Genomic DNA, 25813 nt, shown 5'->3' with positions numbered 1-25813 from the left:
ATTTTCTTGAGTATAGCAATTTCTTACTTTTTTTTTTTTTGAATGTATCATCAAATCAGTTCTAATTACTGCTCTTACATTGCATACTGAAAGTCTAACTCAAAATCTAGTCAATGTGAGTGTTTCTCGAGATCTCAAAGAACTTTAAAACATAGGAAGTGAGCCAACTGCAGAAACACATAATTCTGTGGGTAACAGCATTTCAAAGAAGAACTTTTAAAGAGGTGCAAAAATGCTCCTTTTCCCTTACTAATTGTTTTAGAGTAAGAAACTAGCAAGATGTGTTAGCCCTGTAAACATATTTTTAACAAGTATTTTAAACACAAAGTATCCTTTAAATGTGAATGTTAATTAAAGGGAGAGAAAAGCAAATTTATGGGGAAACTCAGTAACCTACTAATTTTTACTGAACATTTTCTGCATCCCACTACTCAGGCTGAGACTTTTCAAGGGAAACAAGGCTATGTGTACAGTTTCCATTTGCAAGAATGATACTGTGAGGGTTGAACTTCAAATTTTTTTTGCAGTCCATTGGAATGTCTATCCTTAGATGAAAAACACTCAGAGATCCTTAATAAATATTTCATCTTAGGCTTTACATACAAGGTGATGTTCTCATACATTAAAAAAAAGCAAAAAAACAAAAACAAAAACAAAAACAAACCCACAACAATAGCAAGAAAACTAAATAAAAACAAATGGAACAAACAGCAACAAAAACAATACCACCCCACATGGACATACATCATTTTTTACCATTGGCAATGGAACAGAAGAGAAGCAACGATCAAAGTGTGCACAGCACTAGAACATGGCTGTGCTGGATAGTACTTGATGACCTGATTAATCACTGTCATAACATCTGGACAGAACAAAAGAATTACAGCACATGGTGAAATTAATGAGAGAATGGAACAACTTTCCCATGGTTGACAACGCAGCCACACTCCTACCATAGCTACAAATATGCTTCACTGTGAAAACATTTTGCTGCAAATCTTGGCTTTGAAAAGGAAGGGACAGAAAAGTTAGTTTTCAGCGTAACTATTCTTCATGCACTCTGGGCTCCAATTCATCTAACTTTGCTATCCGTAGTATAGCTTACCTCTGAGTTAGTCACTCTAGGCTGCCTTTAGAGTCAGTGAAGAACGATGGATACTTGTAAGGCATCATTCATCCAGTCTGTTTTAGCCAACAACTTCAGTGACAGACAAATTACTCCTAGGAGTGCCAATTTTTCTCCATTGACAGTAAAGGCAGCCTGGAGTGATTAGCTCAGATACAGATGTCCATGTATATATCCCACACTCTATAGAGTCTTAATCCAGATCACTAAGGCCTTCTACTACACAGAAAATTGGTTAAAATGAGTGACAGCTGTGTCCATCTAAATTCATTTCATGGACTAGTTCTGTGTTTGTATTAAGGTAAGCAAGTCTTTTTGAGTTACAAAGTAAACTTCTTAAAGTATTTTTATACACTTATTTACAGTCTAAATAATGTCTTTGTGTATGTAAGTGATGTGTGTATAAATGAACTTCCTCTTTCTCAGTAACAACTGAAAACACATACAAAAAATAATTTCCTACATGGGCTAATATTATATGTCCATTTTCCATCAAATTTAAAATATATTAATAATGATTTAATTTCTTTACAGTTAAAAGATCTATGTTAAGGGGAAAAAAGCTGTTCTTTATATAGCTTCCTGGAACAAAAACGAAAAACAAACAAACAAATAAAAAAAAAACCCACACCTTTTTAATGCTACTGCTGAGGAATATATTTTGATGCTAAGATTTCTGTTGCCACTCTGAAAATATGAGTATCCTTTATTAATGAGACCAATATACAGTATTTCATAACACAGAGACTAATTTTAAGGACCACTTTTTTGAAAGAAGCTTTTTCAAGAAAAGCTCTAAAGTGGGCTTTCTTGTTGCGTTTCACTAAAGGTTCATTTAAACACAGGAGTTCAATCAGAAACAGAAATTTTCTCCAAACTAATCTTGTTCAGCATTTGTATGCTGACTAACTCTGAAAATATATTTTAGACTTTGGGAAGTGCGAAAGTCTTATTTCAGCTAAATCTGCTTGTGACGTGTGAGGACTTCATGTCAATTTACGGTTAGATGTAAAACTGCCTAGTCATCCCACAAGAAAAAACAGTGGCTGTGATTGGACAGGGCCCAGACTGTTTGAGAGGTGATTTGATTAGAAGAGACATCTCTCTTGAGCTGTAATTGAGGATTATAAGTTTTACGGCCAAAGCAATAATCAAACATATGTTCAGAAACAACACTAACCCCTCAGTGTCTGTCACTGCGAGCTCTGTACAGGGCTTTTATTTCCTTAGATGGGTCCTAGTGGGAACTGTGTGCATTATAGTGTCACAGGATGAAGTCCAGAGAGGCTCTAAGTACCAGGCTTGACTGACTCCAGCTTCCAGTAAACTCTCATGAGATCACACAAACTGGGAATCTGAGCATCCCTTTCCTCATCTGACAAGAATTAAAATGGAAATGTATGCTTGGCATTATCCATTCAATACCTTTCAGAGGAAATAATCTACATGTTCTTGATTTACCTGTAAGCATACTTCAGTCAAGGGAAACCAGCAAGAATGTTATTTAGTTCTCAATTTGAACTAAAATGTACTCTGGATATGTTTTCCTTTGGGGCACTTGGTGTGAACCATTTACTACAACAGTATGATTACACTGAGGAAATCCTCTACTACTGGGATCCAAACTGTGGCACTGGTCTTAAAATTTCCTATTCCACTTTGTGGTGGGATGTTAAAATTGTGAATTCTCCTCTTGGATTTTTCCTAGGCTAACAGCAAGCATTTGTGATCCTCATTAAGTTTGGGCTATTAGATGAAAGTGTTCCGCAGAGATTTTTGTTTACCTGTGATTGCTGGAGATAAAATTTGACAGTCATATTGGCCTTTCCACAGCCTGGTCTGTTAATTTTTTCCAGTTGTTCAAACCTGGAGTAGTGGGTAACTTGTTTTATCAGGAATGCTAAAGAATGAGATTAATGACATTTTTGCACCTCAATTCATTGCTGGCAACAGAAGAATCTGATCTATTTTTCTTAAGTCTGACCAAATTCCACTGCTCTGTGTCCTTTTGTTCTTTGCCTTTACCCCTTTCGTCTAAATTGAGACATAAATTACAGGTGCTGACATAAAGAACGTTAACAACATAATACTTGGTAAACATTTCTCAAAGCATCACCACCCATGACCATTCTGCCATCTGAAAGTCCACTGTATTGAGGCTGGGCTGAAGCCTTCATGGTCCTTAAGCCTATTCTCCCAAAACGAAGACTGGTTGTCTCTACCAGTCTCATTTGGGACAAAATTTCTTCCTGACCTGAAAGACTTTCTGTAATATAACCCTTCATGCTCACAAGCCAAATTACTTCATTAATCATCCGTCTCCCTTTAGTGTTGTGGGTGAGCACTTCTTCCTCACAAACTGTATAGCGTATGATTGGGTACATGACAAAGCTTGTCATTTGTCAGTTAATTTTTTTTTTTTTTTCTGTTTAATTGAACGCTGTTTGAGCAGGGTGCTGAGCCTGAAATAAAAGACCATGCTAGTATTTTATAACAGACATATGTCATGTTCTTGACAGGCAGATGTTAATTTATACCCCTTTTTTGCATGTGATATATCAACATTTTTCATGAATGTCATAATCAATATCCAGTATTTCATTTTTTATCACAGACTTTTTGGGCAAGCACCTGCCTGATATTCTTCCATAGGAGTCATCAAGACATGGAATGCATACAGTACCCTTCTTCTGAAGCAAGTCAATATTGCATAATGTTTTATTTCCAGCAAATAAAAAAAAATTGGTATAGAAAAGATGGGAAATAGAGAGGTGCAGTAGTAAAATCTCAGAAATATCCAGTGACTTTGGTTAGCTAAAACTGAATATTATCTATATGTTGTATTCTTGTGAAAGTATAAATGAAAGAATGACAAAAATTGTCAAGGGATATCACCACATTCTTTTTTTGTTCTCTCTTTTCTTTCTTTTTATTTTTTAAGATCTTTGCATCTACAATAGGCATTCCTGTTTATTGCTCTAATACAACAAATGAATTGTTTCTTGCAGCTCTTTTCTGTCTCTTTTTCATAGCATCTGTATGCTATATTCATATGTGGTTGTTTTTTTCACTCAGAATAAATAACCATTTTTTCAGGTGTTCATAAATGCTAATGACCTTTAATTTCTTTTCTGCTCTCTTGCCACGTGTACCTAGATGCACTGAAGTTCTGTTAATTTCATATATTTACTTCTGCCTAGATCCTGTATGGGAACTGTTGAGTCACAGCCAGAACCACTGGTTGATCACCTGAGGCAAGTCCTTGGGAACACAGGTGAAGGCAATTCAGCTGTGTGATCAGAAGTGGCCGAGCCTGGCTCCATCTCTTCTAGACCCTATTTAAGGGCTGACTGCCACAGGGGAGGGATCTCTTTCTGGTGATTTCTACTTTTGGAGTTTTCTGCTGTGAGCCTAGGATATGGGTGAGCATTTCATTTTTGATTGTCTCTTTCCACCATCTTTCTAACTATAAACCTGTAAAATATTATCCTAACCATGCTAATTGTTAATTGTACAGACCCACATTTTCACCTATACATTTTTACTAGATTTTATTTATATTTCTGGTTATAAATATTTCTTTCCAAAGAACTCCAGTCAGTTCAGTGTTTATTGCTAACTATTATTTTTATTTTTATATTCTTTAGCAAGAAAAATAGATGATCATCTTGAGGTGGGATGGAAGAGGACAGAATATGGTAAATGGAGTACTAAAAACAGGCTAACACTGCGTCTGTACATGTTCTGAAACAATGGTAAGGCTGTAATGAGCATTCATCAATGAAAGACTGCAGGAAGCGAGCTGGGATAATACAGGTAAATGCAGGGAAACTCAAGTGAACTTTGCATGGGATGTCCTTCCTGAAGTGAATCATAATTTGAGACCTTTAAATGCTAATTATTTTTTTAACTTAAAATAATGATCAATGAATATATTCAACTAGATTATTTTCTTGCTTTAAGAAGTGTGTTTTAGGAGTACCTCTAAGGCAATTCACTTAATCTGATATGAAATGTTAGCTAGTAAAAAGCTACCCCCAATTTACAATGCATTGTGAGTTCCTTTACTCCTTATCACTATGTGAAGCAGAAAGAGTTCAGTCTGAAAATCTTGAGATGAAAATTAGTGTAGATATAACAGAAAACTCTATTTTCTTGTGGGATTCACAAACATAAAAATGTTATCAGTGTTATCTTCATGTAGAGGTCTTGCATGAATTAGGCATAGATAATTACAAGTATGAAAATAGTCATAAAATCTCTTTCCTTATTTTTAGCTTATAGATTCAGAGGGAGAAATGAAAGACGTACAGATAAAGAGGATGCCCATGTAGAAACTTCAGTGACCTACACTTCTAAAAGGAAGTAAAATCAGACACACTTAAATATAATGTCGTACTCTTTCTGCATGAGATGTTTCGATAAACTAAAGTAGCTAAGAAGAACTTTGAAGTTGGCATGTTCTAAGCAAAAATTTCTGTATAAAATACTGATGTGATAAAATCAAATTATTTCTTTATAAAATATAAATCTCAATTTTTTTCTACAAGCCATAAACAAGACATTTCATTTTCACTTCATTGAAATACTTTGTTTCAACTCTGTATTATATTAGACATTTTTTTTTAAAAAAAAAGGAAAAAATTTCACTCTCCATTCTGAGTGGAACAAAATGTTTCAAATCTCCAAGAGAAATTCAATTTTTCAAGCTTTTCAAGCATTTGTACAATGAAGATGTAATCCAGGGTGCCTTATTCAGCAGAAGGGTGTGATTTCTCACAGTAAAAAGCTAAGATGCTCAGTGTTCCTGTAACACTGTTTATATACTTCAGATGATTTAACCCATGAGAGAGTGAGATATTGCTTCAGCTGTTTGCTAGAGCGCTATTTCAAAATGACTGAAATCATCAGTTGCAATAATACAGCCTTTTAAAGACGAGGAAAGGGTGATTCATATTTCAAGGAATTTTTGAAGAATGCTAATTTTTAACTGTATATATTCTAAGAGGTTTTTTGGAAATACTTTAGAAGCAGGATTAGTGATGAGTTAGTGTAATATCTTTCAAGTTCTTGTGAAGTGGCTGGAAAACAACCATGAGAGGTTTAGGGAATTGTCTTCTAAAGGCACGCTGACTTAGTTGATCTTTCTTTGGCTATTCAGGGTCAGTGTCGCTGAAAGAAAAATTAACAATAAAATGAATTCAATTCATTTCGTCATTAAGTGTGAAATTGACAGATGATTTTTCAGATGCTATGGTAGACTTCTAGACTATAAAGTGTGAAATATAAATACTTTGGTTTATAAACTAATTAGGGTTTTTTTGGTGATTTTTATCTCAGAAATTTTCCTCATGGCTACATCTCCTACATAGCATGCATTCATAATCCATAGTGTTTTAAATAAAAATGCTGAAGTTATCAGTTAAAATTCAAATATGATTTTGTATATCTTTAAATTGACATTCAAATCAGTTTTGAATACAATTTTAGGGTACTAAGCAACCTACTTTTATTATGTACTTGTTTTGGATGTTTCATGCTGAATTTGCTGCTTTTCTTGGACTTAGAAGCAAAATTTTTATTGGCTCAAGCACAGAACAGCTGTCTGTTCCACAAAAATATAAAGCCATAAAAATTATTCTGCTTGTCCTAAACATACAAAATAAACCCATCTACTACAGGAAACAACCTAGGGTTTTTGCTTGCCTTGCAAATTTTAGAAAATCTACTTTGTAGAGTAAAAAGATTTTTATGAAAGTTTTATTGGTGTTGACTCTATCTGCTACTTTCATCTGGCAGCATCTTTGCTAAGAGCTACAGTCACTTAGTTGAAGCAAATGCATCTATCAGTTCTACTCACCAGGCTAGTTCTACTCACTAAGAAGCCACAGAAATCTAGGGAAAGTAAAGTGTCTGTGATAAGTATCACTTAACTTGTTGCAGTGGATCACAGTGCTGTTTATTTATACTCCTTAGTCACTGAAAATAACTATTTTTCAGAATATTTCTTGAATCCCTTTGTACCACAATGCAGAAGCATCAAATTACACTTCTCTGTGAGTCAGATATCTGTCATCACAGTCCAGTTTGAGGTGTACTATAACAAGAAATCTACATTCTTGGTCACTTTTCCCCTCTCTGTCAGTGTTTTCCCAATATGCTTTATTTTCAGTATTATCAAGTGATGACCATTTTCTCCATAGTTAAGGTGATAATAAAATTCCTGTAATTAGGCTAATCTTATTCCTTTTCTCCCTTCTATGAACAACTAGCTAGGATTTTGTTGACGTTTCACCAACCTTAAGAAGATGCTTACTGAGGAGAACGTGCCCAAACACTTGTTTATTCTGCCTTTTGCAGAAGTGCCACAGCTGATGATTGCTTGAGGCAATCTGGCACACCTTTAATGGGGAAGCACAGGAAGCATTTTTGTGTGGGAGATTCTCTTCCAGATCAGTTTGGGTGTAAGGCAAGTGTGATCTCTGTTTCGTGGCTAGTTGCCGTGTTACTTGCTGGATAGCGTACACACCAGGCAAACTGTTGAAGAGTTGATATGTTTCTTAAACATGTCAACTCTTCAAGAGTTGTAAAATGTATAATATAGCATCATTAGGGACCTCTTACTGATATGTAAGAAGCAAAGCTGTGCTTGCGCCCAAGGCTGAGAACCCAGTATTGCACAGCCTTGCATGTTTTCTTGATGTCTCTATGAAAATAGGATGAAGAACAGTGGATGGGGGCTCTTGTTATGTATGAGGAAAAGTTCCTTTAAAATTAGACATCCTGATGTCATAGGCTTGCACTGTGTGTATATGATGTCCTTAAGACATTGGCTTAGACAGGAGCTCAGAACTTGAGCTGGTGTGACTTAGGCTTCATTTCTGCCTTTGTTCAGAAGCCAGAAATTATCTCCTTAAACTGCCAGAGACTGTCTTTCTATGTACTGTCAAAATACAGTTTAAAATCCAGCTTAGCAAATCAGCTGATAATTGCCACAGAATTGAAGATATCTTTTTGAGTTAACACATAAACATCCTTCAAAGTGGCCATTCAGTTTCTGCCGTCCACACAAAATGCATTGCTGTTAACAAGCACTTTTTATTCTTTCTACCGAAATCAAGAGTCAAAGACTAGTTAAACAGTCAGTTTGATGCAACTCCTTTGTAGAGCTCCATTTATCACTGGTAAGCATAAAGGTGACTGTTCAGTGGATTTGCTGTTCACAAACAGCCCCATATTTCTGCAAGGAGAGGAATAGTTTAAAAATCTCAAATGCAAGTTTGTTATCAGTTTTCTCTTAAGTGCTGTAGCATGTGAAATATCAGCAGAAACTCTTAAGACCACCCATTCTTCCTTATTTTCTCTATCCTAGTATTACCTATATCTCCTGTCTTCCAGCTGCACAGAGTTTACTCTGGAGGAGCCAGTAATGGCCTGGGGAGGAAGTGAAATTTGTTTGCTTTTCTGAATCGAGTGCTAATGTCAGAAATGTCTGAGAGATCCTGTAGGAGACAGAATCTCTAGTGAAGTTTTAATCCATGATTTCAGTGGCAGGTATCCTGCTCCTGCCAACAGGAACACACCTATTGAAACAGTATGACAACTTTTGTACCTTGTGTCCCCCAAACTTACCCCCCTCCCCATTTTCCCATTGGCTTGGTACTCTAAGTTCACCATCTTAAGTTTTGCATTTGTTAATTATGTTCTGACACTTGTAATTCATAGCCTATCTTGTTGCTAGCTGGTCACCATCCTGCTGTTTCCAAGATGTCTCAGTACTCTTCTTATACTGACATGGTGGTTCTCTCCAAGGCCTCTTGACCTCTTTTGTTAAACAAAGAGCAGTGGAGGGGGGTGTTTGTCTTGAATTTTGGTAGGTAATGTTTTGCCAATACTACTTCTCAAAGTAAGTCTGAACTGTAAGAATTTCTCAGAAAGAGAAAGCAATATTTGTTTTAAATATGGACTTCTTAAATTCTGAAATTATGTGCATAATCCATGGCTGTTGATATAAGAACTGCCTAGTTTTAGTTTTTTTAAAAAAAATCCTAATTATCCTTTGATTAGTCTGTATATTCCCCAGAGTTATAAGCAGTGTTTTCAGAAGCTGCCGGTCCATGTTTTAACTGTCCCACCTCTCCACAATCTTTCAAAGAGGTTGTGTTATGTGAAGAGGAAAAACTAAGCAGATGAAAGAAAATAAATTGTAGTAATGAGACACTAAAGAAGGACATGATAAATCAGATTTTTGGTAAGTATTTCTATACTTTCTGAAGGAGAGCCAAGTAATTTTTGGACATTTCTTGCAAGAATCTGAATTCAAAATATTCCTATACCACAAACACTATGTCCAATAGATCTCTTCATTCTGAGCAAGAGCGAATGCAATAGTCAGAAGCACTGGCTACGTATTTAAGCAGGAAAAATCTTTCTTCTCTGTGAACTTTCATTATTTGAGATGACAAAGTAATTTCCTTGTGTATTGTTCTATTTGATTACTCACTTTGAACATCGTCTGGTTTGATGATTTGGACATGTTCATAACATCCTTCTTATGACCTTGCTTTCTGTCATTTGAAAAAAGTCCTTTAATTAGCTTCCAGAACACTTGTAGCAGCTTGGTTTATGCTAATTTGTGTTTGTTCATTTTTTTAATAAAATCCTTATTAATTCTAATCTGTTTGAAATTTACTGGGTAAATTATAAGGGTACATATAATCTCCTACAAATGGCATGTTGTTTGTCTCTGCTTCCTAAAATAGTATCATACTTTCCATAGGTTGTATCAATGACACAGGTGTGCCCTTGTAGTGTTATGCTCCAACACTGTAGAAATTATTCAGCAAATTCCAAGGAACGACAACTTTCTCAATCACCCTTGTTGGGAAATTTGGAAGTGTTTTAAGGGCTTAGTATAATTTGCCATTGCAGATGGGCACAAATATAGAACTTCCCAGAAGGAGATACTTGAAATATAGTAGATGTTGGCTTAATCTGTCTTAATCAGCTCTACTTTTCTGTTTGTCTTGAATAGTTTTCTATTGTCTTAATCTTTTCAGCTTAAGTCACCTCATTATTTTGTCCATCCAGAGTCAATGGAATGTTTGCTCTAAGCCAGGTTTCCCTCTCTGAAAGGGAAAGCTTCCTACCTCCAAGATGATCTCTTTGACATAAGCAGGACTTCCAGAATTGTAAGATAATTTTTCCAGACTGAGTTGCTTGGGTATTCCATATTCTTATAAATATCTGTAACAAAGAGTAGTAATGTTCTCTATAGAAAGATGTATTAGTTAACTATAGCAACCAAGATTTTGTTTGCAAAAGCACCGTAGCAGAACAGTGGATTGTAACAAACAAAACCTTGTAATGACCTCCAATTTCTTTTTTTCAATTGTAAAAATTTACAAGTCAATAAATACAGAGCATATAATTTTATCAGTGGAGAGAGGCATATAAGTCTCCTAGCTGTTTCTTCCCCTTAACACAGTAAACAGCTTAAAGCCATCAAAATGAGGTAGACAGACACAAAGAAGGATTTTGTTAAGTGGTACTTGAAGGTTAATGAATTTTACCCAGAGACTGAATAATTTTTTGGACCAGGGTTGAATGGATTATTTAGCTCAGGAATTTACTGCATGGTAGATCATCAGAATGCCTATGCTACAACTGCCTAAACACTGTCATATATTTCCTTCCCTTTTATCTTGTATTTCTATCAAAAAAAGCTAATAATATGTAGGAAATATGTATTAAAATAGCATTTGTATTTCATGTTGTCTAATTAAAGCATACTGATGTTAATAGTAATATTTCCATTTACTTCAGGGTACTTAGTCACTAGCCCTAGATGTGTTCTGGAGTTGTTTTCTACCAGTTAGCTGCTTCTGCTGAAATGATTGTTATCAAAAGAAATTTATACTGTAATGTTTATCCTCCAACCAGCCAGTGCAGTGGAGTCAGCTTTTATCAGTTCTTTTATGCTGATAATCTCAGAGCTTCTAGAAGTTCTTAAGTCTGGAAGCCCATTACTTCCATCTTGTGTTATTGTATTTTTGGTAATTGCAATGGACTTAAGTGTAATTCAGTTCTTCCTGTCCAACAAGCCAATTGACTTGCTGTTAGCTTTCTACCACTGGTAACACCTTCTTAAATTTTTCCTAACTCATGGAAAGAGAAAATGGAATTAGTTCCATCACTAACTCCCAATAAATCCAGTGCATTATATCTCTCCTTCATTTCTAACACCTTAACTTTAAAGAACCATCTTCTTATCCATCAATTTATTACCCATTTTAAAACTCTTTTGCAACACAGCTCTTCAGTTAAATAACTTCTTAAATAAGCCATATTCAAATACCTTAATTAAATCCAGTTATTGCACTCTTTACGAACTTTCTCTGTGCAGGAAAAATGATTATTAAAGTTATCAGTCTGATCTGGCATGACATAACTTACATGAACAGGTATAGCATCACACTTTACTCCTACCTGTTCTTTGTGTTCATTTTTTTAAATTTCTGCATAAATTATGCCCTTGATAAATTTAAACTGATGAGTACTTCCTGTTTCTTTCTCTTGTATTAGTAGATTTGGATTTTTCAATTATATAGCACAAGTTTGAGTCTGTAATGTCATGTGGCAGCTCACTCCAATTTTGAGATAGAAGGTATCTAATTTCCTGATATGAAATGAAAGTGAGCTTTCTGTGAAAGAGTTTTTCTTTGTGCAAAGAAATGTAGGAAATAGAAAAGAGTAGCTGCCAAAAAAACCCAACAACATAAAATGAGATGTTAGAGCTATTTTCCCATCACCCACAATGTCTAATTTAATTGCTTTACCTGTTCTAAATTTGCTGGGTTTTTTTTTTTTACAAACTGGCATTTTTCACAAGTTTTGGAATAACTTGTGTAGTTTATTAGATACTTCTCAGACATTCACTGTAAATGTTGTGTGGTTGAGATTGTGGTTTTTGAAGCAGTTATCTAACTATAAATGTGCTTGAAATGTTCTTTTGTTGCTGACCTACATGTGGAACTGGGAAAGATAGTAAATAGGATCTCCAAAGAGAAGAAATACATGGAAAAATAATTATGCAATAAATTAACTTCTTATGGGAAATAAAGAAAATATTTTCATTGCTTTACAGATGCTACATTTCAAATGTCAGGATTTGAGCTTCCAGTGTTCTGAACACCTCTCATGAGCTGCTTATTCGATCTGTGTTGATAACTATACATGCTGTGTTTTAAGACTAGCTTTCTTTTAGATCAGATTTGATTGCCTAGTCTTGTTGCCTAAACTTCTTAAATACCATTAAGGAGAAAGCTCAGTACATTGTCTACCAGCGAAAAGGAGAATTTTTGAAGTTTTCCTTCACAATTAAAGCTTCTCTAACTTGTTTGATTGGTATTAAGTAACTCTACTCTTTCTCTCAACGGTATTCAAAACTTGATTTTGATATTTTCAGGAGAAAGGTAACTTTTTTATACTCTGGGTTTTATCTTCATTAGTTTCAGCGGCAAATGGCGCTCACATTCATATAGTGTTAATAGTTACTGCTGAAATAATGAAGGCTGCAGGACTGCAAAGGCCCTCCCCCCAACTCTTTTGCTAAACTTCTGTCATAAGCTGCACACCAAGATGGAACTTTTGATCGAAACAAAGAACACTGATTTCATCCTATTTTGAAAAGACATAACTATTTCATGGAGGTGTCAGATTAAGATATTTCAGATGTACATCATTTACTACTTGTCCATCCAGACGAACTCTAACCCATATCCCATCATGTGTTTGGAATTAGGTAGCAATTTTGTGAAGAGAAACAGGATGTGATCACATTATCAAAGATTATAACTTTATCCATTGGCAAGAGAAGCCACAATGGTTTCTTGAGCCAAGTTCACTTTTCATCTTAAGTAACTTTTAAAATGTAGCTACATGCTATTTTCAAAGTACTTTTCGTAAAGTGAAATAAATGCATGCAGCAGTAACACTCAGTGTTAACTGAGAAGTTTGAACCTTTACTCTTCTTTATGTTGCTTTTATTTGAAGTAAAAGACCAAATTAGTTGTCTGATACATAATTTTAGTTGTTGCTGGTTCTTACTTGCTGTCAACTCAACTTTCTCTGTGTTTTCCAGTGTGTCTTGCCTTTATTAATTTGTGAAATATGTGTTTCTTTGTCAGGAACAGTCAAATTCAGAATTGCCCACTGTTTTCAACTTTATAGCTTATAGAGACGTTTTTATGGCATGGACTAATCAGGTTTTTTCTTTGGGTTGACAAAGATTTACTGAGGCAAGTCAGTAAATACCAATGTACTGCACTAGAAAGAAATGGTCTTAAATAGTGATGCTTTTATGCTTATTGCTTTACTCATGAGCTTTGGCCTCTTGCAATGTCATGGAATTAACTAGATCAATCTATGCCTATGGCAGGGGGCAGTAGGCCCTGCCCCTGCAAAATGGGAAGGAAGGGAGGAAAGAAACAGTGGCAACAATCTATGGAGGAAAACTTATTAACTATGATATTGGAATGCAAGATAACACAATAGAATACAATCTAATTGAAATTGAGACTAATAAGATAGGAGAGGGAGAGAGTTCCTGAGACTGAGTCAAACCTGAAAAGCTTGGAACGGCTAGGAAAGCACCCTCCAGCACACACTGCCAGGCAGTAAGAGACCGCCCCACCCGGAAGGGTCAGATCCCATGACTTCTGTAATGTATAGGGATAGGTACCTGGAATTGGAGCATTAACACTTTAATTCCAGTACATGATGTTTTGATGCAGAATACTGAGAACCAAAAAACATAAAGCCATGCAAGTATAGCACCTCTTCCTTGATGGAAGGTAAGGGGGAAGAAAGGACAAATAAATTGAAGCTACTGATGGTTCTTTGTTACCATCTGTTTACGGATAGAGGAGGAACAAGATGAAAATGCATTTACAAACTGTTTTAATAGAACTTCAAACCTTTCAAAAATTAAGCTACATTTTCTCATTTGATCATGCTTCTCTTTGATCCTATCTCATTTTTGGAGCTGTGTCCCTCCCTTCTCTCTTTACTTCCACTCACCTTTCACCTTTTAAATGGCAACACTAAACAACTGCAGAAAGAGATACTGCCACCTATAAAATTTGATAAGAAGCATCAATAGTTTAAGGACGACAATATTTCTGGCTTCCTACCTGCTGGCAAAATGTTCCCATGGAGCCTCTATGAGCCTCTATCCAGTTTTAAGGGAATTGTACAATCTGACACATTTCTTTCAGTTTCCATCCTTCTTCCAGCACCAATACCTTCAGTTTCGTTGTACTCTACTGATCTTTTCAACAGGTTAAGAAATTATATGTATGCATATTTATATACTGTTACGAGCATAGATATGGTCCTGTCATATGATCAAAGTAAACATCTATCCTTGTAATACAGCTGTAAAAAATTAACTTGTGAGCCCTTGCATCTGACTTGTGGCAGTGAACTAAATTCCAGTAAGAGTCCATAGTAATCAGTGAAACTCTGTGGAAGAACTGAATGCTTCTACTCACAATGGCAATGCAATGTTTAGATATGCACTGGGGGCAAAAGATTTTAAATAAAAAGTAGAGTGAAGGAAGGCAAAGAAAAAAAGAAGTGAGATTATATTGGTGATTGTAGGGGAGGTGTTTCTTTGTTTTGGTTTTGTATGTTTCTTCTTATCTATGGTGTTTTTGTTGTTGCAGTTTTGTTTGGTTATCTTTCATTAAAGAGCCAGTGAATTTCTGCAATAATGGAGAAAAAGTTAGAAAATCTTGTAAGTGAAATCAAATCTTTTATATTTTCACCGATAAGCAGCATTTCATAAAGCCAGTGAAGCTACTTTATATTCCACTATAACCTGGGCCATAACATGATTTGGATAGCTTTCAGAAATTATGGAAGACTCAGTGTTATTATTTATGATATAAACAAGATTTTATCTTTTTACAGGATTTTCCTACTTTGTGCTGAATATGGCGTACAGAGAACTGGAACCTCATTTTCCCAAAGGCCAACATGCAGTACAATATTAGGCATCAAATATTAAAATGAGAGCATATATTAGGTCTGCTCTGCTTCATTAACTGCCAGATGATAAACAATTCTAAGCAGAAAATATAACAATTCTGCAGATATCTTCACTTTGTGAACTTTTTTTTCACTGTTAAACTCAACCCACTTTCTCATTCTCTTATGTGAAAGATGTGTTTAATATTTCACTTTGATTAGGAATTATGTCATGTTTAATTAGTTCAGCCTCCCACAAACGCTCTAATGGCTGCACACAGTTTTTTAGACAGTTACTAATGTTTCATGATACATTTAGTCCTGCACATTTTTGGAGAGGAAGTTCTGGTACAAAAAAGCTCATTTAATTGGGACATTTTAGGAGAAGGAAGATTTAACTGGGAGCTTTGGTTAATGAACTTTATTCTGTTTAAAAAAAAAAAAAAAAAAAAACACCCAAGATCTTTGAAACAAGCCAAGAAGTCAATTCAGTCATGTTATGTATTTACTCATTAGTATTTTTGATTGTATTAAACATGACACCTTTTCCTAGAAATTAAATCAAGAACCTCTTTATTGTTAAGTTCTGTACTTTCCCTGTATGTTATATTTTTTTTTCAGGTGGGTGAAAAAGTAGCCAAACAAAATGTCCAGTACTTTCTGGAATGAGGAACAAAATGAGAGGAATATTGCAGAAAAAAATGTTCTTACTTATCTCTCTCCCCTAGCACTGGGAGGCAGCGTTCTGGGATGTTAGATTACTCTTGTGGTGTATACTGTGCTGCTTAAAAGAATACAGTGGCAATTTTCTGAACTTTGGAGCTTCTTTTGCTTGGAGGTAGCACAGGAGTGAATGCACTCATCTGAATCGAGTTGCTCATTGTATCCATTGCCGTATAAAACTCATGTTAGAAACTGTTTTGTTTTCAGACGTTAACTTTTATGACCTAAAATCCCATAAAACCAGATGCCTCTCATTGTCTAAGCCTTTATTTAAAAGTGAAAAATGTTCGTCTCCTTTCACCTTGTTTATCCTCCGCATCTGTAAATGTTTTGGTTGGAACACTGCTGAAGCATAAATCACACATGCTTTGCGCAAGCTGTTGAGATTTTCTTCAATCATATCAGCTCAATTTGGACTAAGTGAGAAGCAGTGATGAGTGAATACTGTGTGATTGAAAGATATTATGGAGGGCTAGTGACAGGTCACCTGATCACCTCCAGAAATGCTGCCAGTGTCCCCGGTGGTCCTGCAGTATATGTTGGACAAATTGTAGAAGTAAGTTGCTTCCAGGCCTGTCCAGGTTTGATGTCCATCACAAGCTGTTTGCTATCTGAGAAAGGTGATGAACTTTAACACACCTTGCTGTCTTATTGCCAGAGATCCTCTCTCAAAACCCTGTTATTTTTATATGTAAGAGGCTACAAACAATAAGTGTCATCTTCTGTTTGTTCCTCTTTCAGCAAAAATCCAAGGTAATGTTATAGCTTTGAAGATTAAACTGGGCAGATGACCTAGTTGCTACGGAAACCTCTCTGGAATAAAATGAAAAGCAAGGGGAGGGAGCACTGATGAGTACTAATTTTCAGAAATAAGAATATTAAGTATCCTTGATCTGTGACAATTGATACCACCTCCCTGTTTTATTTATTAGCAAAATGACTGAAAAGAGATCTCTCTTAATTTGCCCCCTGGAAAAAGTACATATACAATTGCTACTTTGCAGTTATGCTCCATTAGTCATATTAGCTTGCCTAATGCAAGAAGGATGATTATTGTACCGTGCCCCATTTGCAATAGGCATAACACAGCATAGTCACTCTCAGTACAGCTGTACTGCTGCGATCCCTCAAAAGCCACATATAAATGTTAAGTTCCTGGTATCTTTTTTGCAACATGGATTATCTGGGTTGAATGCCTTTTTCTAAGGATGATCTTAGAATTTAAGGATGACCTTGGTATGGAATCCAATGTTTAACTACTTTTTTGAGGGGGTTTCTTCCCCCCTCCTAACAGGCTTACATAGATCAAGGGTGGAACACTGTCCCCAGCCCTGGCTGCACACCAGCACTTCTGTCTGTGGAGTTGCCAGGTACGGTGTGATTGGCTAACAGAAGATAACAATATATATATTATTGGCTTAATTTATGTAATTTATTAATGTATTAATATTATATAAATATATATATACATACAATATTGCTATAAATGTTCTGCAGAAAGCTAAATCCTTAGAACTGAAACACTCTTCTCTCAAAGAACATGACACTTGAGCCAAACAGAATCTGCTTTCTGTCCAATCTATCTTTGTCATTATCACCAGTTCTCAGAAACATGATTTTTCATCTTGTTGCTTTGTGTCTGCTGTGGTTTTCATCTAACAGCAAAAGGTGGGTAAAGGAAGTAGGCAGAGTAAGGATAAGTGTTTTATATATCGAGTGGTAGTGACTACAGGTATATTCTGTATTTTAAGAAGTCATGTGCTATCCTCCCCTGATGTTCTATTTATTTCTTTAAGCCAGATTTAATGACACATCTTCATAGACTCAGATCTGTATGTTTTTTCTTCAGTATGAAAGTACCATATACTCTGTATAGCTTGTCTGTCATGAGTGTGAGAGAAGCCAAAATACTCTTATTCATTGCTTTAAGTGCTTGCCTAAAATCCCATGGGTGCAATACAAGGTAATATATCATCAATGCATTCACGTACTGTGACACGCATACACAGGGTAGACCACATCCCACTGGTCATACCCAGTGGTTTCAGTTCATCACATTTTAATAAACAGCATTTAAATAGCCCATAGCCCATCCTTCTATCTAGGCATTGTCTAGAAAAGATAATGTTTCCTAATTGGAGCTACTGTTGAAATTAAAAGTCCTAAGATCTTTTTCAACGTGTTTACTTTACCTTTCCTAAGATTTTCTTTGTTTTTAGCTTTTTTTTTTTTTCCTGTTGTTCCTGCTCCTGTTTATTTGTTTGGCTGTCTGGAAAATATATATACAGATTTTTTTCTAACGGGAGAGAGAAAAATGTTGCTAGAGGATTAACTGCAGTTTATCCTTACATGTGAAGCTGATCTGCAAAGCATACAATATTGCATTATAGCTCCTACTTGCAGAAGTAAAATGCTCTATAGCCCACTGTAACCTGACAAAGTCTCTTTTCAAGAGTAGTCTTTTCCTCTTGTTAGGAACTGTAAGTGAGCTAGTTGGTAGAAGCTCACAAATGATAAATCTTGTTATTGGTGCTTCCTTCTTTGCTCTCTGTGTTTCAAAGTCTTCTTGCATTTTATAGTTCTTATTATCTGATGTTTTTTTTTTTAATATGATGTTCTGGGTAATGTTTTTACATTATATACTGTGGAACTTTTTGATGGTCTTTAATTGCCTGCACCATCTCATTTTAAAAAATAATAATAAAAAAAAAAATGTGTAAATATATAATTATGTATATATTTGTATTTACATACATATATTAATCTCTTCGTTCCTGCATTAAAACTCTGAATTTGCTGAAGTATAACATATTTCATCTTTTAGGGATAGAAGGTCTACATACTTGAAGGATTTTTTGATATGTGTACCAGAATGCAAGATTTTATTACTTCAGTAGCTCATGAAAATGTATCTAATTGACAGTTGACTGTTTCATTCCATCTTAATTATTAAACTTCAGAAAATTAAGAATATGAGCATTGAGATTTGTTTCTCTCTAAGTAATGCAGTGTGTACACAACACCAGAATCACGGTAAAATATTTCCCTAATAATGTCAAGAGCTAGTCACGGGCACACTGCCTTTGGGAAGCAATTAAGAAATTTTTCCAGAGGGGATATCTGCTAAAACTGTGTTGCAGAACAAGTTAATCAGAGTGAGTAGGAATTAATTTTTTTACCTCACCTTCAGAGACCTGAGGACATTTTTCACCTGCTTTATTTACAATGGAGGAAGTCTGCAGAGACTTCTCATCAGAAAATTAATGTAAAAATTTAAAAATGGTGTGTCCACTTGATGGAATGACCTTCCACAAAAATGTGTCTTGATTTAAACAGAGATATTAAAATATTTATTGAAAAGACCTCAGCAGTCAAGGAATCTGTTTCAATGTGTTTTTGTGATATTGGAGGGGAGGATCAGAGCCAGAGGGTCAACTTACTTCTGGCAAACTTGTTACAGAGTAGGACATTAAAATGCATCACCAGGAGGGCAAGGAGATCAGTGGGTGACATGTAAAGTAACAACTAAGTAAAAAGTTATTTTACAGGGATTCACCATGGACACCATTAGGACTGGAGTTTCTGTGTTGAGGATTAGAAAGCGTCATTTTTTTTCAAACTGTGGTATTTGCTGCTAGGTTTGTTCTCCTCTCCTATTTGTTCCTGTTAAGAAGTATTGGTAGATTCGTTCCTAGTCATTCCTAATCAGCCTAGTATGACAACTTAATAATGATGACCTATGTCTGAAGTTCTTGATGACAAATTGGAAGCAGAAAAGTTTAGGACTTTGCCTCAGTCTCTCATCTTTAGGGGAGAGTCACAGCACTTTCAGGACATAGTGGAGGTGCCTGTATATGCATTAATTTGGGAGGTTAATGGTAAATAGGGAAATGAGTTATTTATCTGATAAGCTAAGTGTACTTTCAGACATTTGTGGAGAAAATTGATATTTTCTGGTGCATGAACTGTATGTATAAAGGGAGGCGCATTCACATATGAAACACTGAATAGCTTCATCTTCCAGAGAGGCGCTAGAAATGCTCTGTATTTTTGTGATAAAGTGTCTGAAGGAGTGATTCTAGCTAATAGATGAGTAGCTGTTTCACATGACTGAGCACCCGAAGTAAGGCCACACCTGTGCTTCGTAATATTATAAAACTTATATTTGAGTCTGTCTTACTAGGAAAGAAAGAAGAAAAAAGCTAAAAATGCTTCCCTCCTCTCCAGTACCAGCCTCAAAACTTGTAAGGTTTTAATGAAATTTTTTTCATTCTGTAGAATTACAAGTGAGAAGACAAGAAGTCCTGGACTGAAGTTCTAAATGTGTGTCTGCTACCACCTACTTAGGGATATCAAGGTATGTATGAATTCAACTCAGATAAATATGAAAACTTGAAATAAATGTTTAACTGCAGTTGAAAACAAATGAATTGAAAAATTCACAGTTTTCTTCAGTAACATCTGTTCTGCTATTTATTAGCTGCGTAGTGTGTATGCCTGCATCTTCTTCATTACTCTTAACCTTTGGAAGGTACAGCCCTCTTGGCAGGAGATGATTTTAGTGCTTGGTTGCTTGCTGTCTCTTGCACTCTTATTTAATGCATGAAGAATGTATTTTCCTTCTGTCTATGGTCAGTCATATCATTTTGTGATGTGGCTTCTCTTTAATAAGAGAAATATGTTTGGAAAGATAATCAAGATAATGATACTCTAGAAAGCTGTCATTTTTTGTATGCTTTGAGAGTGAAAGCTGTGAAAGTAACATTGTGTACCAGCTACCAGTAGCTACTGTCAGCTACCAGTACCATGTACACAGTTGTCCTGGTTTTGGGTGAGACAGAGTCAACAGTCTTCAGAGTAGCTGGTATGGTGCTGTGTTTTGGATTTGTGGTGAAAACAGTATTGATAACACACCAGTGTTTTAGTTGTTGTTGAGAAGTGCTTGCACAAACCAAGGACTTTTCAGTTTCTCACGCTGCCCTGCCAGTGAAGGGGCTGGCAGTGCACAAGGAGATGGGATAGGGCCACAGCCAGAATAGCTGGTCCAAATTGGCCAAAGGCATATCCTGTACCATACGGCATCATGCTTAGTGACAAAAGGTGCGGTAGAGAAGAAGAGGGTGGATATTTAGAGTGATGGTGTTTGTTTTCCCAAGAAACTGCTGCATGTGATGATTCCTTCTTTCCTGGAAGTGGCTGAACATTTGCCTGACAGTGGAAAGTCATGAATGAATTCCTTATTTTGGTTTGCTTCCATGCACAGCTTTTGCTTTACCTGATCTTTACTTCAACCCATGAATTCTCACACATCTATCTTTCCAATTCTCTTTCCTATTCTGCTAGGGTAAGTAGGTAAGTAGTTGCGTGGGATGAGCTGCCTATCAGCATTAAATCACAACAGCAGTCTGCTTACCCCAGACTAGGCTGTGATTTGATCTATAGAAGAAAGAGAAAGCAATAAGCAAGAGCATATTTAGTTCAGAAGTCACTACTGCAGTCTAGGCAGATGGTGCATAAGCTAGTTCTTTGAGATTCAGTCCTATATATCAGTAGTGGAGTGCTTCAAGGGAGAATACAACGCACCTTGTGTTCAAGAACAAGCCTTCCTAGGCTTTGGGTGAATGCTATTCTTTCAATCTACAAATTTGGCTCTTGCTGAACTGGTGACAAAAATCACCCAAATTCCACAGCAAAATGCTTAATGCATTAGGAGTGGATCTGTGGAGTGCAACTAACATCCACTATGCCCAGTATTTTACTAGTTTTTACATTAACTCTAGCCTGGCCTCAGAGTAGCAGGTACACTTCTGAAACATATATTTCAGTTATCTTTCATCCAAATGATACCAAGTTCATGTACTCCAAGACTCTGTGATGTGAACTGAAGTGCGTGGAGTTAGTTGGAAGAGAGATTTTAAATTACACTTCTGATTCAAAATAAATAGCTAATGCACACAATATAAAATATATGGACCAGGCTTTTCCTTTCTAAATTGGCTTGTGAACTTAAGTTTCTTCTGTTGTGCAAGCATACAAAAAATCTGACCTCACAACTAACATCTTCAGCCAGAAAATAAAAATCCTTGCTGTTTTCTTTTCTGGAAAATTTAAATCTCAATCTCATCCCAAAAATATCTCAATGAAAATCAAGAAACCTTTTCCTGAAGAACTGGTAACGAGACAGTTTCAACCCAAGGGTTTGATTCACCAGCTGTTGGATGCAAGAGGGCTGCTCTGAGAAGTTTCAAAAGACACTGGAATGGGTCCTAGAGGAGCAGCCTTCCTGAAATGTGTAAAGCCACGCTATGACAACTTGCCAGCAATTGTTGGAAAATAAAATTAAATATAAATATTCTGCCAGCAGAGACAGAATATACTCAAGGATTTTCCTAAAATATACATATCAGAAAATCCATGGTACCTTTGGATAATGGTTTTATAGCACATAACATTGAGTGTATCCTTTAGGCTATGGATCAGGTTGGCTGTTCCTTGATAAGCTTGAATAAAGTTCCTGAGCAAAGGAGATCTTTGGCTATTGTCTGGAATTTCAAATGAAATGCTTTTATTCTTTGACCTGCAGCTCTTGGGTGTCTACAAAGCCTGAACAGCCAGCTTGGTTTGAATGCTGAAAGTCAAGCAATCTGGATATGCAGATTGGAACATTTTTGAAAGTGGTTGACCAGAATCTGTGTTTTAGAGAAATCCCCAGAATATTTCATTGCTAATTTTAGCTGTCTCATCTCCTAGTTGCAGATATTGTTTAACACTTGCAGCATGTCTTGTTGCTGTTAATGTATGACTGCACCATTTAGTATAGGAAATATTTTCAGATATTACAGTATAAAAATTTTCCTCTAGTTAGACTTCCCAGAAAGTATTTTTGTACAGTATTTTCTACACTGACAGGTGAACACAGGAAAAGGTTTACTGGCAATGTTGTTTGGTTGTTAATTAACTAGCTATATTTTTTCAGTTCCAGACTATCAACAATCTGCTTTCTCACACCACTGCTGCTGGGGAGGGAAGTTTTACCTCAGATTTATTACTATGGAACTAAACAGGAAATGTTTATATTTGAAAAGTTGTATTCTGAAAAGAGATTGCGGTGCTGCTGAGTGAGTTTTGTGGTAGTTAATTTCATTTAAAAAAAAAAAGGAATTGAAAGGATAACAAAAATTATCTCCAAATTAATAGTATATTATATTTGATTAATATAACCTCTTTGTTCAGACATCCTGTCCTAACAGGAGAAATAAAGCAATGCATGCTTAACACCATTAAATCACCCTAGGTTAAAGAATACATCATCTCCTACACTTTATTTGAATCTGATTTCCTGAAATGTCTGGGAAGAAGCAATGGAAAAGAAGACTTCTAGCTGACTTTCTTTTCCTTCTCCTCACTGGAATTTTTCTCTTTTAAAACCAAACTTTGGGAGAAATTGCAGGCACATCAGTGGGAGAACCAGAGTATATCTAACTTGTTTGGATTCATTTTTTTTTTTTTTTTTTCAGGCTTACAGGAACTGAATTTGTATAGGTCTTTGCATTGGAGACCTCCTCTGTGGAGCAGCATCTATAGCAGCAGCTGATCTGAGCAGATGGAAATTAGAAGGAAAAAGGCCACACTGGGAAACATACAGTGGGTGCACTCTTAAAAAAGATGTAACATGCCTGTTGGAGTGTAAAATTAGCCAAGGATAACACATAGCAGTCTGTCCTCAGTTGACAAATACATCTAGTTTGACTGACGGTACCATGAGACTGAGTTCTTCATGAATATATAATGTTATTGAAATTTCAGATGTGAATGGTAGTAGGGAAGAAGGAAATCCCTGCCTACATCAAAAGCTTCTATACTTCTCCTAGCTCCAAGATGCTGAGCTGATATGACAGTACGTCAGCATATTTTCATCATCCATATAAGATCTTTTGTGTGATTACACTGGTTATAGGTGTGTATTGATATTATTATGTGTCCTAAAATTCAAATAAGCATTTTTCAGTTATTGCTGCTTTCACAGTGTACCTGGTGTGGCTGCTGTTAACCTCTAGTCCTGTGCATAAATACAATAAAATCTGACTCATATTTTTAATAAGATTGTGCTAAAGTGCTGCTATAATAAATAATTCAAAATGCTGGAGAATTCACTAAGTACTGCAAGTTCTATTTATGTTGTGTATGGATCTGTTTACATTATGCAAATCAAGCTATAGTTTTCAAATACATTAATCACTGAGTTTATCCAGATGTGATCAGTATAAAAAAAAAAAAGTTAACTAATCTTATACTCCGAGGAACACTACAGGATATTCTTCAAAATTAATTTGTAGATGAAAGAGAGAGGCACTGGTGCTTGTGTGTATAGGAGTAGTACAGAAGTTTTTTCCACATTGTTGTGAAAGATGGAAGGATTGTCATTGAATGCAATGTGTTCAGCTATGTGTCTGCTCATAGAAGTAGATGGGAAGAAGTAGCAAATCATTTTGTAATACTTGCATAATGGGAAAAAAAAAAAAGTAGCATTCATTTATTTATGTGTTTATGTCTCTTAGCCAGTTTGGATAACTTCAGAAAGGCTTGAGATTTAGACAATTCAATTTCAAGACCAGCTTTCAAAAGGGAACCTGGCACTTTTCATTCTCATTTTATTCAATGAGAATAGTTTGATTTGTCAGCAATGTCTGAAAAGCAGATGAGCTCCAGCATGCAGCCCATAAATTATTCTGGGTATGATTTATCTATTTTCATATTTTCTATTTCCTTTTGGATTCCTTTATTTCAGGTCTCAGATACCACAGAAATAATGCTACAAACTGCATGATGTAGTCATAACTCTTAAGTCTGTGTGAGCAAGAATCATTTAAATTTAATAGGAGAAAGTATGTAATAAGTTTAAGATATGTTTTAGTACTGCAGTCTATCACATCTCCACATACGAAGTCAGATTGTTCATTTATCTCTGTTGATCTCTCTATGGATCAAATATTTATTCTTACTACCTGTTTCTTGACCAATGGAGTGAAAATACTGTAGGCAGTCATGTTTACTTTTGAGATTACTAGCTCAGTTTTTCTTTTTAAGGCAGAGATTTATTGAAGCCAGTCCTGCTGTGTTTGCTTAGGTTTAGCAAGACAACTGTCCATCTAAATTGTAAAGGTGCCTGTAATGAATACATAAACAAAAACACTATAAATAAACTGCAAAGCTGCACCTCATCGGGTTTATTTCCTTGGAAATGTTTTCCAGTTTAACTCACATGAGATCTCCCACAAGGCTGAGGAAGTTGTGGATGACTCAGAGCATGCCAGTGAGTTATCTTATATGTTCATCTAGACTTCACCTATTTGACTACCTATGCTATTACTGCTCAGGGGTTCCATTTACTACTGAGTTAGATTAGCTCTGAAAATTAGATTTTAGTATATATCGTTCTCTTCAAAATACTTTTCCTTTCCATTCCTGACAGTGATGTTTGTAATGCCTCAGAGAGTCTGGAGTGAATACGTGAAATCACAGTCACCGTGTTTCAGTAACTGTACCTACACGTCAAGAGTACAGAAGACACAGGTGACAGATGCTTTGATGAATACAGAGCTATGGAGTACCCTTACAGCTACTTTATCTACATAGAAATCTGCACCATTACTTTTGTTCTAAGAGTTGGTACTAAGAGAAATTGTTTGTTCATAAATTATATACCCAAATTTTGTGTGAACAGAGCTGTAATCTCAATAACATTAGTATTCTCTGTGCATACATAGTTATTTTTTGCATACATAAATAAATTATTTTGTATTATTATTATTATTAGATCAAAATAACCTCTGCTTATATACTGCCAGAGTTCTGTAAGTGTCTCTGGAAGCATTCCTACCACTGAAAGCATGTCAGGTGGCTGCTGAATAATAGTGAGATTTTCCAGTTTTC

At 35.7% G+C, this 25813-nt stretch overlaps 1 long non-coding RNA gene across 1 annotated transcript; it reads left to right on the top strand.

The window, feature by feature from the left end:
* The first annotated feature begins 4504 nt into the window (after positions 1 to 4504).
* Positions 4505 to 25597, top strand: LOC116240703 (uncharacterized). The gene is made up of 4 exons (XR_004169379.2): positions 4505 to 4548; positions 4774 to 4942; positions 20159 to 20237; positions 23398 to 25597. It is a non-coding gene; the product is annotated as an uncharacterized LOC116240703 (long non-coding RNA).
* The last annotated feature ends 216 nt before the right edge of the window (positions 25598 to 25813 follow it).

This window comes from Phasianus colchicus, chromosome 2, assembly GCF_987193195.1.
Source record: "Phasianus colchicus chromosome 2, bPhaCol1.hap1.1, whole genome shotgun sequence".
In the NCBI taxonomy this organism is placed as follows: Eukaryota; Metazoa; Chordata; class Aves; order Galliformes; family Phasianidae; genus Phasianus; species Phasianus colchicus.
Note: the sequence above shows the minus strand (reverse complement) of the source record. Positions and strands in the feature narration are given on the sequence as shown.